Below are 18,970 nucleotides of genomic sequence, written 5' to 3'. Positions count from 1 at the left end.
ATAAAGTGAATTGTCATAACCATAAACATCAAATTCAGACATCGTAATTTGGTCGATTTCAAAGTATTTTTTTCTTATAAAAATTAAAATATGATTTTTCAGGCTACACCCAATCACTTATACATATCTTCCGATCAAATAAATTATTACAAAAGAAAACATGTTATAAACAAAAATATTATATTAGTTTCATAATTTGCTAGAGGTTAACACTAATAAATAATAATGAACTTTCACAAATCTTGCATTTTGGGCACTACATCCAACTAACAAATGAAATTCAGTTTAGAGGATTGATTCAAGAATTGCATCCATGACTTCTTGTAGCTGAATTTTGGGAAATGTTAAGACCTACTAAGATATGAGGGAATGGTCTGCGAGGCTATGGTTGGCTTCTATAGGGCAATGCAAATTCAAAATCATTAGCACATATATTTCCTATCTGCTTTAATTATCAAATTTAGATCAAACTTGTCAAAATCAAATTATAAAAAAATAATAAAAAAAATAACCAGATATGTAACCTAATTTTTCATTTAAATAAATATCATAAATCTACAATTTACACTTTATATATTATTCTTAAATTATATATATTACCTTTTCATCTTTAATGGTCACTAACACCTATTTATGTCTTATTGTTGTGACACACATCTATATCGAAAATAAGAAAAATAAATATAAAGAAGAATGTTGATAGAGCGATACTTCATTGAAAAATGAAAACACAACAAAATTCTTCATAAAGCCACTAGGATTCTTCTACAGAGTGCTAGAAGGTCTATATAGTGACAACCAATGTGACATCCCGCATCCATGAGAACGCACCACTTAAAATAACAATTTTGATTAATGTAAGTGAAAAAATCATTTAGAATGCTTACCAGTTGTGATTGTTTTCCACTTGGGTGTGAACATTATTACATTAACATTCTTATAGATAAATGAAACTTCAAATAAACCCTACATAGTCAAATCAGCAAACATGACAACACAAAAAGAAGCATAACAAAATTTCCAACAAATTTCAAAATTTTAAGGTTTAGCTGAACAATTTTTTCAATTTATCAAAATTTTATTTTATTAAAACCTTATATGAGTAATCAAGAATCTAAATCAAGTGAAAGAAGTAATTGTTCATTTAAATCCAGTAAAAAAATTACAATATTGTGAAATTGCATATAATTTACATGTTTGTTTATTGTCTTGGAGGTTCCCGACCACTTGGATATGTACTATTATTTGATTAATTAGTGCATAAATTATATTATAGAGTATGAAATTTAACGATTGCTCAAATTAATTTATACTTGATTTAAAAATAGAAAATGTACAAATTTAACGATTGCTCAAATTCAATGGTAAATGTTTACTAATAAATTTATCAATAAATTCACAAGGAACTATAAATAATTGTTTTAGAACGGTTAAAAGATTTATAAAAGTTTATAATTTCATAAAAAGTTGTAGTTTGCTAATATTTATATTGAAATTGTAATGAATAACATTGTAACAATGTTGATAAATTCACATTCAAACGGAATAATAGAGTAAAAGATTATTAAAATTTTAAATTCATATGAGTTTAAACCTAAAATACAAATAGATGAATAATTCAACATTTCACAAAACCCAAAATGTATTTAAATGATCAAAATTCTAATCCAAAAAACGAATAGTATGAAACAAAGTAATCAAAAACCAAACCCAAAAACCAAATAGTATGTAAGCATAATATGTAATCAACCGTACTCAAATCACCCAACAACTCATATAAAATCATGAAAATCATAAATTATTTTTCTTTCTTTGGAAATAACAATTTTGGCTTGCCTTCTCCAGAAGTACGATTTGTCATTGATGTTAATGATCATTTGGTTGAGGACACTGTTTCTAGATTATCAACATCGTAAGCATCTTCCAAGTTGTGTTTTAATTCTTCATGTCTTAACACTTCTGTAAAGGATGTTCACTTAGTTAGTGGACTTGTTGCAATACTTTTATTAATATTCGAAGCGGGTGTGACGTTTTCACCGGTAAACGAAACTGCATCCTAAATATAAAAAATAAATTCATATGTCAATCTAAAAGTTAATAATATTTTAAAGTATTTAAAATATTAGATTTAGTTATATTGTATTTAAAACCTTTAAATTTAATGTGTCATGACATCCTAATTTCTCCGATAAAACGTTAAACGAATCAGATTACGACGCTTATATGTGTAGTACATAAAAATATGTTAGTTGATCAACTAACATATAATAAACGAATCTAATAAGTGTAGTGTTTTTAGTATGTTTCGTAAAAGAATGTTACTTGTTCAATGTTAATTTTTTTTTTCCAATTCAATAGTTATTTTATTATCAACATTGAAGTTTGAGATTCATAATCATTAACATTGTTCTTCAAATTATAATGAGAAATTTGAATTTTGAATGCCAACTTTTTATCCAAAAGTAATTTCAAAGCAGACGGATAAATCTTCATATTACCTTCCTAAAAATGAAAAAATTAACGGTTATAAAAATAGACAAACAAAAAGTAAAAATTAGTTTTATGTAAATGAAGTTAATATCGATAACCTCATTAAACTTTTGAAGCAACTCTTGTGTAGTTTTTTCCAGAAGTTTCTTTGTGTCGCGATCAAATAACGTAAGTGACACCATGCCGGTAAAGTCTTATACTATAATGGTGATTTTGAAATTAAAATCATTTATATAAAAAATTCAATAATACAAAATTAGAAAAATTTAATCGAAGATTATAATAATATGTATAAAAGAGTTATTGAAAACCCTGGAACAACAGATACGTCTTTGTTCATGCAAGTTGAAGTGTAACAATAAAAAACTTCTTTATCCTTCTTTTGGTCCGTGCCACTAGCTTTGTCATCATGCATTAAAACGACTTTTATGGCTTTTTCTTGACAAACATAGGTCAACACATTAAAAAAATCGATATAAAGGGTATAAATTTGTTTCTGTAACTAAATGAATAAAACTAATATGCTTAAAGTAGATTGATTAATTTTTTTATGACCTCTCAACAAGAACACAATAATAAAAAATAATACGAATGTAGTAAATGCAAGAAATAGAAGAAGAATAAGGAGAATAGAGTAAAGTAAGAGCTTGAAAAAAAGAATTGGAGAAGAAGATTGCTCAAGAAGAACACTGTAAGTCATAAGACTCAATCCAATATCGTAAGAATAACAACTTCAGTGTAATCGTATATATAGAGTGTTTTTTAATAAGGAAATCATTATCTTCTAAAAATTTTGGGATTCTAAGATATCATCTTGGAGATTTTCGGCTATTCATATGGCAAAAAAAAAGATATCAACTATATTAATTCAAAATTTCAAATTAATTTATTTTCTTATTTAATCAGTTTTAAAATTCAAACAATTATCTCTAATTGATTCATTTTATGTGAGATATACTGAGAGATAAATTATAAATAATACTGAATTTAATTTTGACTCTTAAATATTTTGTTGATTTAGTGGGATTAGATTATATTTTATAGGTTAATAACTTAATTATTGATATGCTTGTTTAATGAGTTTTTTAAAAAAATAAAAAATAAAATGTAAACGGGTTTGAATTTGGAAATCAAAAGCTATAAATAAGGTAGTTAAATTAGGAACAATATTAATTAAAGAAACAGATATCATGTATATAAATATATGTTTCAATTGATAAAATAATTACTGAATTCAAAGATTCTATAATTATTATAGATTTTATAATTAAATATAATTGTATTTGGATTTTATTTGTGAAAGATGATGTCAACAATTTGATCTAAGGGTGGAAAACATATGATTAAAACACAATCAAGGGCTCTGATTGCGTCATTGGTGAATTAAAGGTTCTCTTTTAATAATATTTAGATATTATGCTAACTATACTACATATATAGGTTATTATTTGGTAGATGTTGGTTATACAAATGGTGAAGGTTTCTTAGACCCATATAGAGGTCAAAGATATCATTGGAATGACTGGCGAGCAGGACACCAACCAACTACACCTAAAGAATTATTCAACATGAGACATTCATCTGTGAGAAATGTTATAGAACGATGTTTTGATATTTTGAAGGGAAGATGGAGAATTTTAAGGGACAACTCATATTATCCTATTAATCTAAAAAATAAGATCATAATGGCATGTTGCCTTCTTCATAATTATATAAGGTAGAAAATGACAATTGATCCATTTGAGAACCACTTTGAACTAGACCAGGGAATTGAAGATGTCGGTGGTGGAGATGATGATAATATCACACTACAAACAAAATGACATTTAGTGGCATAGTCTTTTACTTGCCACTATATCCTATTTTTAGTGTCATTTTCTTTTTATGCCACAATACCATATGTTTTTAGTGGCATATTTTACATGCCACTATAAAAACTTACATTTAATAATTTATATCACTTATTTTACAACGAGATAAAAATTTTAGTGTTGTTAAAAATTAGATATGTTATATCAAAATTGGTTGTTATTAAATTTAAATAAAATCAAAAGAAAAAATTTAATGGCATGTATCAACAAAATAATTTAAAATATCATTTATGTAATAATTTATTTAATGCATTTTTTTAATTTAACAAATTCTTTTTATGTCACTGTAGATTTAAAAGACCATGTGATTGAAGTGTATATTATATATTTTCATCCTTTTTCATTCTCTCCTCTTATCCTCGCCTTTCTCTCTTTGCCCGTGCCTTTGTAAGTCCAAATATTTCAAAAGCGTGGAAACCCTAACTATGAAATCGATCACTAAATCATCATTGGCAATCAGAAATCTTCTCCTATTGTCGTTCATCCTTATGCTCTCCCTCGTCCACCTTGTTGGTTGCTCCACCCCTACTCGCCATGATCCACCCTGCTTTCCCTGTTCCTCTAAGCTATGGCAAGTTATGTTGATATAAAGGTACATATCAATTTTGTACTGATTAGTTTATATCCGGTTTATAGATTTTCATTAGGTTATAAGTTCTTGCATTCTAGACAGATTACTGTTTAATCATTGTATAATAACCACAAAATGATGATGTTTTTTTATCATTCTTGGTGCGAGAACAATTTTGATCTGATTAGGCATTCTAAACAAAGTTTATATTTCTATTTACACCAATCTGAAAGTGATTTGGAGGTTAAAGATAAACAAATTACTTTATCGAGTATGTTATATCCTCTGTTTATCCGACTCACTCTCATTTTTATCGTTATTAATCAACGAATCATTTGTCTTAGAGAATAGTTTAGTTTATGCTCACATTAAGAACTCACGGTTCAAATTTTACTATTAACCTATGCTAAAATCTGTTAACTAATGTGTGTGGATAAATTAGATTTCTTTTTGTATAAGAGACCAAGAATTACAAGGATGATTAATAACATTTTCCTATGATCAAACACTCATAAAGATCATGCTTATAACTCTTGATGTGTATGTTTATATTCTAGCTAGCCAGCAGGATAGAAGAATGTGGCTGAATAAAGAAGACGAATAGAATAGAATTCATGTTCATGCTAAGAGAAGAGCGGATCCAATACCAAGACGACTTCTTTCCCAAGAAGTGCAGCAAGTAATTTAGGAATTTGCGGATTTCATGCCCCAAAATTGAGTTGCCAAGTGCCCCCTAGGAGGGCCAGTCTACCACAAGATCAAGTTGGAGCCTGGAGCCAAAGCCCCTTAACTTACTTAGAGTGGGGCTGGGTTTAGCAGGCGTCTCGCTATTCAAAAAAAAGGTTTATGTAAACGGAAAAATGGTTACGGTTGCGGAAACCAGAGAAAGTCGGGAACCATCGGTTACCTTTTGAATCAAAGTAGCGACGATCCTAGTATTACGACTACAGGGGGAGAAGCAAAGCTTCGTAGACAGCTTCGCTTCCTCGTCGCTTCTTTCTAGCGACCAGCTTCTCAAGTGGGTGGCTTGGTAAGCAAGCTACCTTCAGCATCGGTAAAATCAGATCTATTTGAAAGAGCATATCGCAAAGACCGGTATATTGCACATACTGATTGATTGATTGTATAGATTGAGTCTCAATTAGAGAGTTATGATATATCTATAGTACCCCCGCCGATGAGACTTTCCAGCTCGAGGCTAGAAGCTACCAACACTTTAATACAAACAAAAACAGAAATCAGAATTCGTGGGGCCCGAGGCCTTACAGAAAAAGATTGATGAACGATTAAGCGAGACTTTGCCTTAGAGACCAATGAAATGAGACCAAGAAGCTTTATTACACAAAAGTTCTTTGAAGACCTTTTGCTTCTGCTTCCCTGCTTACTATTGCTATCACCTCAACTACTTTGACCAGCTCACTTAGAGTGAAGATCAATAATGGGCGGAAAGGAGTTCACACAAGACCACAGAGCAAGAGAGAGAGCCTTTGCTTACCTGTTTAACCTTTCCCGAAACAAAGGCACTTGCTGGCATGAAAACTTCCGCTCGTACATACTTTTCTTTCCGTTTCAACTTCAACCGCTATCTATAACATCTAAAAAGCTGCTAAAGCCCTACTCGCCTCAATTACATCGATCCTAGCTTTACAGGTCAAAACCAACCCCATTAGGGGCTATGGAAAGAGACGCTTCCTTGCTTCAGGGACTCTCGAGAACGAATTGGGACTGAGACTTCCCTACCACTACCCTTTCTCAAGCTGTAAATGGGGAACTTGTTTTTGGAACTGCCTTTGATCTTAGGCTCGTAGCGACTAGGTGCATACCCTTGAAACTATATCGGGGACGAAACTCTTCTTTTAACGCCCAAAGATAGGCCTCTGCAGCCCTTTCTAATGAAGATGGTGCATAGGCCTATCGAAAAGCTGTTGTCGTCATTTCTGCTCTTTGCATCTTCCCCGACCCCTCGTCACTGCTTTCTGATCATGTCTCTTAGAGAGAGAATCTTGTGAAGCTGAGATACTTCGTATTTTGCTAACTCTCTAGGAGTCATGTTTAACCTTGAATGCTATTAATAGATTCTACAGCAATAGTCCCTCAGACTCGGAAAGTAATAACGAAAATGGCTAACCCAATAGCAGATTCCGCAGCTGCCACCGTTGGAACCAATGAAGCAAATGATTGACCCATCATATCATCCGAAGAAACGGAAAATACCAAAAAGTTCGAATTCACAGCTAATAACATTGATTCAATTATAAAGCGAAGCAAAGCGCATGGAGCTGAAAGCTCAATAAACACAGACGAACACGATGCATGGCATAGCATAAATGAAACCGCTGATCATTTCATAAAACATATATGCTTGACCTTTCTCGATGCTTTTTTTGGGTGACTCACCAACCGACCCAGCAGTAATCGATGACAGAATGGTACGAACAAATCAAAGTCATTGGATTTGGTAGTTCTCCATGGACTTCTCTCTTTAGCCCTTTGTATATGTTCATAAATGGGTGTGCACCTCCAGATGGGCGGGGGCCGGCCTCCCACACTCTTATCTTATGCAGCATTTATTAGCGGTTGGGTGGATCGTGCAATAAGCCTCTCTCGACCCTCCGTTTATCATACGTCTTTATGAAAGCCTCTCGCCTTTCGAGATCCGGTCCATCATCAACTCAGTCAGATCTTCTTGTTTGCCCGCTTTGATTAGGCTTCCTTTAACGGATTTGATCGGCATTTCGTGCCTACAGTCCTGCTGAATTCGACCTTTTATCAGGGTAGCATAGTAAGGTTAGAGGCGCAACCAGAAGAGTTGGCCCTATTTCTCTTTTTTGATCAATTCGATTGCAGTCTCCGAAGTCTTTCTTGATCGATGGTCCCCATTAGCATTAGTGCTAATTAGCAGCCGCTTTTTTTGGAAGGCGAGATACTTATGTGTGACCGCAGATTCCACGGTAGCAGTAGTTCTAGCTCTACATTAGGAGCAGGGGGGCTCTATCTAAAGGAGGTACGGACCCCTCCCATAGTACGGTACGATGCAGCTGAAAAACTTAATAGGCTACCGCGGCTCGCTGGCCCTTTCTCGGATTTGAAGCGATGACTTAAGCCTCTTTCTTAGCTTAGGGCCTTTAAAGTGAAAGAGCATGACTCTTTAAAATAAAACCATTTGATTCATGAATTAGCCCACTATGAGTCTACTCTACTGCATTTCAAAATAGATAGAATTATTAGAATATAATATAGTATATCATTCGTGTTTCTGTTACAACACGGCGAAAGTCAATAGTTCGAATGAAGAGAAAAAAAAATAAATTGGAGGCTGTACACCTCATTTTCCTGGGATTGTAGTTCAATTGGTCAGAGCACCGCCCTGTCAAGGCGGAAGTTGCGGGTTCGAGCCCCGTCAGTCCCGACACCGGATTCAAAAAAGACATCAATTCCTCTCTCCATTTTCTGTAAAAGGGGGGGGGGGGTAGGGAGTGGAATATCATTCCTAACCTAACGGGGGATCTTTTCTTTTTGCGTTTCGCATTTCTCATCAAATAAATAGGGGAATTCTCATTACTGCAACTAGTACCGGGAGATAGACATATGTGGATTAGTACAATTATTGGCATATTCAGGATTCCAAGAGAGACTGGGTCTGCCGATTGCTCTCGTTAACGACCACAAAGACATACATAGAAGGCAGATGAGAGAAAGTGCTCGATGAACGATGATTGAAGATTGCAGCATCTTTTTGATAAAGACAGCATTAGACTTGTACATTTTTGAAGCAGAATTCGGCCAGCGCGTCGACCTGGTACAAAATGGCCATCTTACTGAATCTGAAAGGTCAACTACGACAAAAACGTAGTTATTCCCCCTTTAATTTAAGAGATAGGGCAATCGTCCTACGAAATCTATGGTTATGCTTTTCCCATGGCCAGGAAGGTATTGGGCTGATAAAGCCCCAACTTCCTGTTGGACGGCTTAGACGTGCTACATAGAGCACACACAACCCATCACCGTTGGACATCTGCTTCTATGCTGGGCCAATAATAAAAAAAATGACTTTCCAGGTGAGCCAGAGTTTGATCAAGTCCAAAGTCTAATCCAACTCTGGTGTCATGAAGGACCGCGAGACGCCTTTCTTTGCCCGACATACTCTGCCGTCGATGAAGACGTGAGTAAGGGGGCTTTGCTGGCTTGCTGGCTAGCGAGTTAGTATGCCTGTTGGCTTAAAGCTCTTAGCCTGTTTCGAATGCTAGATCGGGTTGGTGTTCAGGTAGCAAAAGGAGAGCGACTAAGCACCTTGCTCTTAGGACCCTTCAGTCAAGCTTCTCCAGTGAGACCTTTCTTTTAGGCAGGCGATAGCCTGATTCAAAGATTGGTTCAGAATCTTTCTCTTGTTATGTAGCTAATTAGGAGTTACCGAAGGTTGTTAAACTAACTCATTAGCTAGTCCAAGGAATAGAATCAGGCCTCTACCGAGGAGGTTTTGGATATTTTTTTAGATCTCCCAAAAAAGCTAGTCCTCTGAGACAGAGGGGAGATTTCGGAGAGTTTAGATCTCTCATAAAAGCTAGTCGACTGAGACAGAGGATCAAAATGGAGATCTTTCAGACAGTTGAAAAACGGTCTCTGAGGCCAAGTTTACTAAGCAAAAACGAAAGTTGATGCCCCTTATTTTAAGAAATCAGTCGGCTTTTTCCCTAGCATTTCTTAGTAGTTGTTGTTGCCTATATGAATTTCTATAGTAAGCTGCTACAACCGTCGCTAGGAGTAAGCCTTAGGAGGGAGACTGAAACCCCGATATAGGACAAGTAGTGCTTTAGAGCGGGTGTTTACTTGACTTTACTTTAGAAGGCTTCTACCCGTCACCTTGTGACTCATTGATTCGGTCGAGCGTTCCTCGGGCGTCGATCAATCCTCAATCACAGGCCGCTCTGTCATTGTCTGATTTTTGGTTGTCTGATCACACTCGAAATTATGTATCTACTTATCATCTTTTTGCCCCTGCTCGGTAGTTCCGTAGCAGGTTTTTTTAGACGTTTTCTAGGATCAGAAGGAACCGCTATAATGACCATTACGTGCGTTTCATTCTCTTCGATCTTATCTTTGATTGCTTTTTATGAAGTCGCACTGGGAGCTAGTGCTTGCTATCTAAGAATAGCTCCATGGATCTCATCGGAAATGTTTGATGCTTCTTGGGGCTTCTTTGGCGACCGTGAAGTCACCGGATGAATTGCCGACTAGATAGATCAGATTCGGACGCGGCTGTTGCTCCGCGGCGATACTGACTCGACCCGCTCCTACCCACCCCGGGGCACCATAGCATGTCGGGAATAAGGGTGGACATACTGGACGTAACCACTCCCTTGGTTGGGGGCTGTGCCGCCCCGCCTTTCGATCGATACACAGTTGAGGAGGCTGATCACGAACGCTATAGGTGTGGGAGCGACCCTGGTCAGGGAAGGCTGAATTAACGACTCTATTAGAAAGTAGAATTAGCAACTTTTACACGAATTTTCAAGTGGATGAGATTGGTCGAGTGGTCTCAGTTGGAGATGGGATTGCACGTGTTTATGGGTTGAACGAGATTCAAGCTAAGGAAATGGTTGAATTTGCCAGCGGTGTGAAAGGAATAGCCTTGAATCTTGAGAATGAGAATGTAGGGATTGTTGTCTTTGGTAGTGATACTGCTATTAAAGAAGGAGATCTTGTCAAGCGCACTGGCTCTATTGTGGATGTCCCTACGGGAAAGGCTATGCTAGGGCGTGTGGTCGACGCCTTGGTCTCTCTCTTGGGTTAGCCTGCTTCTCTCTTTTAGGAGGAGGGAGACAGAACGGGGCAGTGAAGGCTCGCGAAGTAGACAGCAAGCAAGAGCTTCTCAGCCCCCTATTCTCTTAGTCAAGCACTAGCGCGCCCCCTCTCTCTAAAGGGGCGTAAGCACTTTACTCGCTAGGGGATGGGATTCATTCACTTGCATTCCTGCTAGCACTACAAAAAGCTCCGGTCTTAATGCCCCTACTACTGCTGTGCAGCCTTTCCTTGGGTTCGTAGAGTCGGGTTTCCCGTTGGCACTCACTCTCATGGATTTCTCATAGAAGATCCTTATTCTTGATAGCACTGGTAAGGGACGATTCTCAGTGCCAACCTATCCCCAATCACACTGAATGCTTACTTACCAATCCTTTCTCAGAGAATTCCTCATGCATCAAAAAACTTCTAGTAAAGTGAAGGAGACCCACTTCGCATGGAGAAGTTCAAAGCTTCCATGAGTAGTCGGATGGACATGCTTGCCAATCTTGAGTTGTCATCGGGTAGGGCATGATTACAGCGAGTGTTCGCATGACTTGGGACAAACCTCTAGAGTCTTCTCCTCCTTGCCGCTGCTGGTTAGGGGCAATCGACCGATCCACATTTGTTGATACGTATATGGATAGATAGATAGCGAGTCTTCCTCTCTCCTGCTAGTAAATAAACTATGGAAATGCACCGGCATGTTTTTTCCCTATCTTAAATTGTTGTCAACCTCCCTACTAACCATAATCTGTAGGATAGTAATCTGTAGGATTGTACACGACAACCTTACCCTCATAGTCCAGAGCAACCATCCTATTGCGACAATAGAGAGGCTCTAGCCCTGGCTCTGTATACTCGATTGAACAAGACAGCCCGAGATCTTGTATCATATCAAATACTTGATATTCATCGATTCTTAGATCATCAGTACATGCTATAAAGACCATACCTATGAATCTTTCAAATGCAATCCCTGGATATTTATGGCTGAACTGCCGGTCGAACTCCATTAAGGTAAGATTAAATAAGACCCTAGTGATTTCTCCAACAATTGGCATACAACCGAAGCATATCTTTCTACCATCCTCATCAAAGGTCTCGAGATTTAGAAAGCTACTAACCAGCTTATAACAAACCGAATCTGCCCCAACAAAGGACTTAACACCTTCTAAAACCAGACTCTCAGGAATCAGTTGTAATGATGGATCCTTGTTGCTGCTCTTACAACTGCTAGGCAAGTTACATGAGTGAGGACGAACGAATGGAACGAATACGGTGAGATACGATTTAGAATCTCTTGTAGTTAGGCAAGTGGAGGACAGTGATCTTCCAAATGATCATTGGCCGGAACGATCTATGATAGCTATTAACTAGTGCCATGGAGTCAGTCAGTCTAAACTCTATAGCTCAACAGTCTAGTGCAACTAATGTACGAAGGAAGCAAGAAGTCAGCTAAAAAGTATGAGAATCTCCACTGTTCAATCAACAACAACAGAGAGGGATGCCCCCGAGGGCATCCCGATCGATTCAATCAACAAAGCAAGTGTTGTGAGCCCACCGGCGAGTGAGGGCTAAACGGTATTTATAGATTGAAACTAGAAAACCTTAATTCCTGAACTAGCCTCATGAACAAGCCAGTCTCAACTTTCCTGTTCAACTTTCTAGTGCGTCTATCTAAGGATAGATCTCGGTATCTGTGGAGAGGAAAAAAATGAATCCTACTAATGCGTCAAAATCTAAAAAACATTTATCTGTATTCCCCTTTCTTTATAGGTCTCGTGTTCCCCCTATTGAACGAAATGCAAAAACCACATACCCACAAACTTGTCAATAAACAATTCTATGTTCAATTTGACTACAAACAATTCTATGTTCCACTTGACTCCTACCCATACCGTGTTTAATTTGTATAGTTCCCATACCGTGTTCAATTGTACAACTACCAATTCAATCTTGAGATTTAGTAAGAATAGCAGACGGTATACTAGTCAGGACTCTTCTTTTCTACGAACAAGTCAGTACTCGCACTATTGGGAGAACATGCGTCAAAGAAGGTCGTTTTCTTTTCCGTCCTCGCACTATTGTACGAATTTATCCTTGTACCTAAAAAAGTCTTTATTTCACGCTGGAGCATTTGTAAGCGACGGGATCTTAGCAGCTTCTTCCCGAGTTGCATTAGCTAAAGTGGATCTATGATCACGGGAACTAATCAATTGGTCTGTTCTGCCCCATAAGCATCTGGATGGTCTACGATCAGTGATATTCATACACCCTATGCCTGATTTCGCAACTTCAACCCTTTCCCGCTGTAACTGTGCCTTATTGGCTTCTTTTCAGGCTTGAACAAGCAAGTACGCAAACAGCCTTCGGTTCCTAACAAGCTAAGCACCTACCCCGCTGGTCTGGGGAACTACGAACTACTAGTTTAGCCTATCTGGCCTAACTAGCTTGTTAAAACAACCTGATCGGGACCTCTACCACTCTTGTAGATCACTGAACTATGCGCCTATCTTCGCTTTTCGATCAGCCGTTGCTCCCCGTTCACTTAGCCTACGAACTCCGGCTCACTTCCATCTTGGATCACTTCTGGCTCGCTTAGCCCTAGCTCGAAACAGCCAACTCACTTCGCCTACGCAACGATGAGAAGTAGTTTACTTGCTTAGCTCGAACATGCCAACAACATTTTGTTCACTTACGCAAGATTCACTCGTTTACTTGTTAACTAGCGCTATTCCACATCTTAGCTTTCAGGGAAGCCCACGGAGCGGTTCTGAAAGAACGTAGTGGTGAACGAAGTTGACTTTGACTTATAGCATTTCTCCTTCTCTTAGCTGAAGGCTTATCCATGAATCCGGACTTGAAGAACTTGAGGGCATAGGATTCAATCCAGCCACAGGTTCTCCCTATGGCTACCTTGTTGCGAACGAAAGACCGGATCTCTATTCTTCCAGCAATCTTCTTTTGATGATAAAAAAGAAAGAAGAGAAAGAACTGGGAGTTGGCGCCTACATAACTGCTTGCTTGCTTACCAAGCCATCCTGGCAAGCTCCTCCAGTTCGATTATGATTCTTGACTTGACTTATTATAAAAACAACTCACTATCCAAATGAAAGACGATCGATTATCTACCCAAGAAGATAGAGAGTCTCACATACGAGAAAAGGTCACAAATAGAGTTGAACCAAGTAACATTGCAAAGGCATAATGATAGTAGGGTCGGGATATCCCCGCCCTCCGAACCGGACGTGAGGGTCTCCCCTCATCCGGCTCTCTGCAGGGGAATCTCCACTCATTGCTTCCCCTAATATCCTCCCTTTACCACATCATGGGGGTTTACAGGAGATCCCAGAGGCTCGCTCGGAAAGGCTGCTATACCATACCTTTTGACTTAACTCTACTCTAGTAGTCACTAGACTCACTATAGTAGTCCGTCCGGCTGCTCTTGCTGAAATCATTACTCTTCATTCTCCCGTGCTCTAGCAATTGTGCTCCCTAGACCACTACCATGTAGTTAGGTAGGGACAATCAATCCGGGAATCTAGGAATGAATGGGGATCCCTATTAATATCAAAATGAAGAAAATAGAATGAAATAGATTACCTTTCTCTCACTCAATAGATGTATCTGGTCTGATACGGTACAGTACAATACGAGACAATGGAATGCAATGGGATAGATGGTAGAGGGCTGCCTGCGCCCAAAAGCGATGATTCACTTGTCCCTCTCCGAACCGTGCGGGAAGGTTTCCCATCACACGGCTCATCAACTTGATCTTCCGGGGGAACCTTATGTCCGAACAGGCCTGGAAAAAGAGGTAAGGTCTCGCTTTCCTTTTCCACTCAAGTGTACAGCATCTGCCGTGCTTAGGCCCCTTCTTCCCTTCCCTAATAAAAGAGTCCACCGCTTGCCTTAGTAGTCTCAAATAAGGCGTGCGGGCCTGCCCCTTTTTTTAGTAGGTGATTCACTACTGAAGCTAAGAAAAGGCTGGATCAAGAAAAGGTCGGTTTGCCTTCCTCTCTGGCAGCCTCTTTACCTTACCCCCACTACACTCTCACTCCAAGCTACGCCTGCTGAGCAAGATGCATTGCGATTTCCTCTTCTGTGGACGCACCTATGACCCGGGACGGGAAGAGAAAGACTTTTTTCTACGGCGAGCTTTCTCTCGTAAAGCCAAAGACGCCCCAAGACAAGTTCCAACTGTTAGGAAGGGGACATGATCAATAGAACCTGGCTGGATCCGGGCTGGGAGAGGGGCGCCCATTCCTAACCACTTTCGAAAAGGTTCGCTCATGCTGGAGGGAGCATCCCCACTTAGTGATCAGTCCGCTAGTTCACGCAAATCCGAAGAAGTTATCACGGACGAGCCACATACAGGGAAACTTGCACGTGTGGTTCTGGCCGGGCTTTCCTGAGGTATCTAATAACCTTGCTTCTGCTCGTCGCTGGCGCACCTCTCCTAACTATTGCCCATTTATTCTGGAATAATCTTTTTAGGAGGGACAATTTTACATATTTCTGCCAAATCCTTCTATTATTAAGTACAGCTGGTACCATTTCGATGTGTTTCGATTCTTCCGAACAAGAGAGGTTTGATGCTTCTGAATCATTGTATTAATTCCACTTCCTACTCGCAGTATGCTCTTTATGATCTCGGCTTATGATTCAATTGCCATGTATTTAGCTATTGAGCCTCAAAGTTTATGTTTTTATGTGATCGCAGCATCAAAAAGAAAGTCTGAATTTTCCACAGAAGTCGGCTCGAAATATTTGATCTTAGGTGCATTTTCCTCAGGAATATTATTGTTTGGGTACGACTGGACAACTACCGATATCTATTAATATCTTTTCTTAGAATGTTGTTGTTAAATATATATCTATCTATATCGTGAACTATCGGATCGAGTATTACTTAGATGTGAAACTTGCGGACCTCATTGATTGTGATATTGATCTTACGGGGGGAACGAAATCAAAGAATATATAGACTGACTTGTAGAGACCCTCTATGTAGTTGTCTATCTAGGGTGATCGATCTACATCTTTCCCCATAGCCCTGGGGTTGTGTCTCGATCTCCTATGTGCGAAATCTAAGGGACTTGTTCCTATGGAGATTCCCCTTGGTCTAATTCCACGCCTTATGACGAAAGGGGAGTCGGCATGGCGTAAAGTGCAGATTGGGGGGAGTAGATAAAAATTCCCTTCTGGGGTATTCCGAAGGTGTAACCTAGGCAACAAAAAAGGGGCCCGATACTTCAACTAGAGGAGCGACTTGTTGGTTCACCAAACCCCGACTCAATGTCACACGTTCTCCAGGTCAGGCTGACTCATAGGAGAAGGTTGTGCGTGTAAATCCCAACTAGAGAGCTCCTTTTCATTGGCTACTCGACCTATTTGGAAAGAGCTACTCTCAAGCCTATTATGTTACTTTTGAGTCGATTTCTGTTTCAAAGATCACTTTTATTAGGCCGGAATAAAAAAACCACTTCTCATTCTGGAGCGGTAAAGTCAATAGCATTCAAAACCGTCAGGATTAGAACGGATAGAACGGTAACTGAAGGAGCCCATTTCTGTTCCTTCGCCTTTCTTTCATTTCATTAGAAAGTTCCTTCTTTTTGTTACCCGGCTTTGATGAGATAGGATCGGAAAAAGGTCTGACTCTATGGTACAACCATCCCTTCCCCTCCTAGTCCAAGAAGAGCTTCCCCTCCTTCCAGGCCCTAAAAACCTTGCTTCCTAAGCATACTAATAAAGAATTAGCAGAGTCGTCTCCCTCCTCCTAAAAGAGAGAAGCGGGCTAACCCAAGAGAGAGACCAGCCATAATTGCTCTTAAGGTTAGTTAATGGCTTTCAAGGGCTGAGGGACATTAGCCACTCTCCTGCTCGTACCTCGCTAACAACCGTCAACAACCAGTGTTGCAACAACTCCTAAATCAATAGGGCCATAAAGACTAGTCCTACTTGCCCTAGAGATTAGTTAATACCTTCAAAGACCGGCAGGAAGTCATACAACCTAGCTCTCCTTACTTGATAGGGGGTCGGATAGAGGGTCTAGTAAACTAGCTGAGTCATTCGAGAGGCTTCAAACTTGGCTAAGCCTTCACATAAGCGGGACTGCTTGCATGTCCATCATTAGATTTGCGGGGTAGTGGAGGGAGTGCTTCCTCTCCTTAACAGTCGAGCTCTTTCTTTCCTCTCAAGGAGCATGAGCGGAACGGAACGGTATCAAGTCTATTAGTCGGAGAGGTCGTACCGTCGAGCGAGTTGGGGAGCTCGACTAAAGCCGACCTGAGGGAGGCCTACAACCGTCGGTCTAGAAAGCTAGTAACTCGGATCTAGGACTAGGAAGGGAAGGCAACTACCCGAGTTCAGGGTCTGTTGGTTTAGAAGTTCTATATTGAAGTTTCGTAGTGAGATATTTCAGTTAGGTAATGCTCCTTCTCGAATACCAGACTGAGAGTGGGAGATCGACATCCTTTCAATCTTGGCTAAGAGGACTATTCAAATCCTGGTGAAGTAAAGGACTATGAGAATTCTCAAGTCGATGTGAATATAGGGCCATTTTGATGCTGGAATTATGCAAAATGAGACTTTCAGGGAGATAAGGCAGGGAAGCCATTAATGGTATTTCATTCGAAGTGGTGTATTTCAAGTTGGAGAGTTAGGGAATTCAATCTTGGTATTGAAAGTGCGGAATCGTATTGCCGAAGTGGGCTATTTGGATAGGAATGAAATAGGTTTTAGAAGGTACAAGTATTGAAAGAAATCCTGTTTACAATGAGTTCTCAATCGCAAGGTCCTACCCGAGTTACAGAAAGTTGTTGTCGGCAAAGAAGTCTTACCAAGGATAGCCACAGATTTCATTGAAAAAGGATAGGCCACTCGCTGAGCGCCCTAATCAATGAAGATAGGTTTCTATGTGGGGTTTTTTCTATATGGTATGGTACAAAGTCAGTTTCTAATTATTGGATAACTTATCCCAAGGAGTGAAGCTACAATAGACCCAATTCATGTTCCTCCGTCAAGATCAAGATGAAGGGGGGGAGGATGAGATCTTTAGGCTGGTTAGTGGGGGTCCATGGCTAAGATGGAATCTTCACCTTTGCTTTCAAGCTATCAAAGTCGGGAACCAAAGACGTTTAGGATCGATTCCTTATTCCCTAAAGGGAGTTGTTTCCGACCATCCTAAAGAGAATCAAGATATCCCAGGAACCGGAAGAGACTGCTCAGGATGAATGTCTGGGTAACAAAGCCGAGGAGGTGTAGTCAAGGAGATAACTCCCGAGGAGAGTGATTGGGCCCAAACAAAGAAGGGAGGATCTAGAAGAGAGGGTTGATACTGGGTCAACTATGGCAGTGACTGAGGGGGACTTGCTCTGTGATAAACAAATGACTCCAAACAATAACCTCAAGGCAGCCAATCCTAATAAAAGAGGTGAACCTGAGAAGAGCAGTAAGAGTAAGCGTTCAGGTGTTGGTGCTATGACCTTAAAGGTGGAAGATCCTCCCCTGGTTTTAACCACCCTAAATGAAGAGTGGGCGAATAAAATGAAGAACATATAAGAGATGTTGAATTCTAAGAAAGAGGGGGGATGGGGAAAGTCAAAGCCAAAGAACAAAAGACAAATAAGGGCTGCACAAGACTAAAAACCAGAGGCAGCGCTAAGGTGCGAAAGGAATGTAAAAACAACAATAGTTCCACATTAAGGTCCTTATATGGAATGTCAGAAAGATCGGTAAAGTCGAGAAGCATAGAGAGGCCTTTTAGAGCACAAGAGGCAGATTTTATTGGCTTGGTGGAAAGCAAAGTAAGGAGTGGAAAGGCTGCCAGAATTACCAGATGCTTGAGAAAGGATTGTAGTAAAGCCATTACTGTGGAGAATGAAGCCGGGAACGGCAGAATTTGTCTGATCTGGAATATAACTATGACATTAACGAGATATATAGATCTGATCAGGCTAGATCTTGTAGCTGCTGGGGGAAGGAAGGAAGGAAAGTAGGGTTTCCTTCCAGGACCGGAGAAGGTAAAACTCTGGGCGGGATGCCAGGTTTCGCCTACGCTACGGTTTCACAAGATTGAACCTTCTTTGTTCAACCGAAGAAAAGGAGTTCCAGAACACGAGGGAATGTACTTTCATCCCCAGGACCGCCCCGTCTATGTACTCGGGGGGAGTAGTGTTGCACAGAGTTAATTTACTATGGCAGGACTAGATGAGTTGAAAAAGAAACTCGTACTACTATTTGATGCGAAAAGGGC

General features: G+C 39.4%; 1 non-coding gene across 1 annotated transcript; it reads left to right on the top strand.

The window, feature by feature from the left end:
- The first annotated feature begins 8,267 nt into the window (after positions 1-8,267).
- Positions 8,268-8,341, top strand: TRNAD-GUC (transfer RNA aspartic acid (anticodon GUC)). The gene has a single exon. It is a non-coding gene; the product is annotated as a tRNA-Asp (tRNA).
- Positions 8,342-18,970: the final 10,629 nt, after the last annotated feature.

The sequence above is a fragment of the Lactuca sativa genome, chromosome 3 (assembly GCF_002870075.4).
Source record: "Lactuca sativa cultivar Salinas chromosome 3, Lsat_Salinas_v11, whole genome shotgun sequence".
In the NCBI taxonomy this organism is placed as follows: Eukaryota; Viridiplantae; Streptophyta; class Magnoliopsida; order Asterales; family Asteraceae; genus Lactuca; species Lactuca sativa.
This window is presented reverse-complemented; position numbering and strand designations above follow the sequence as displayed.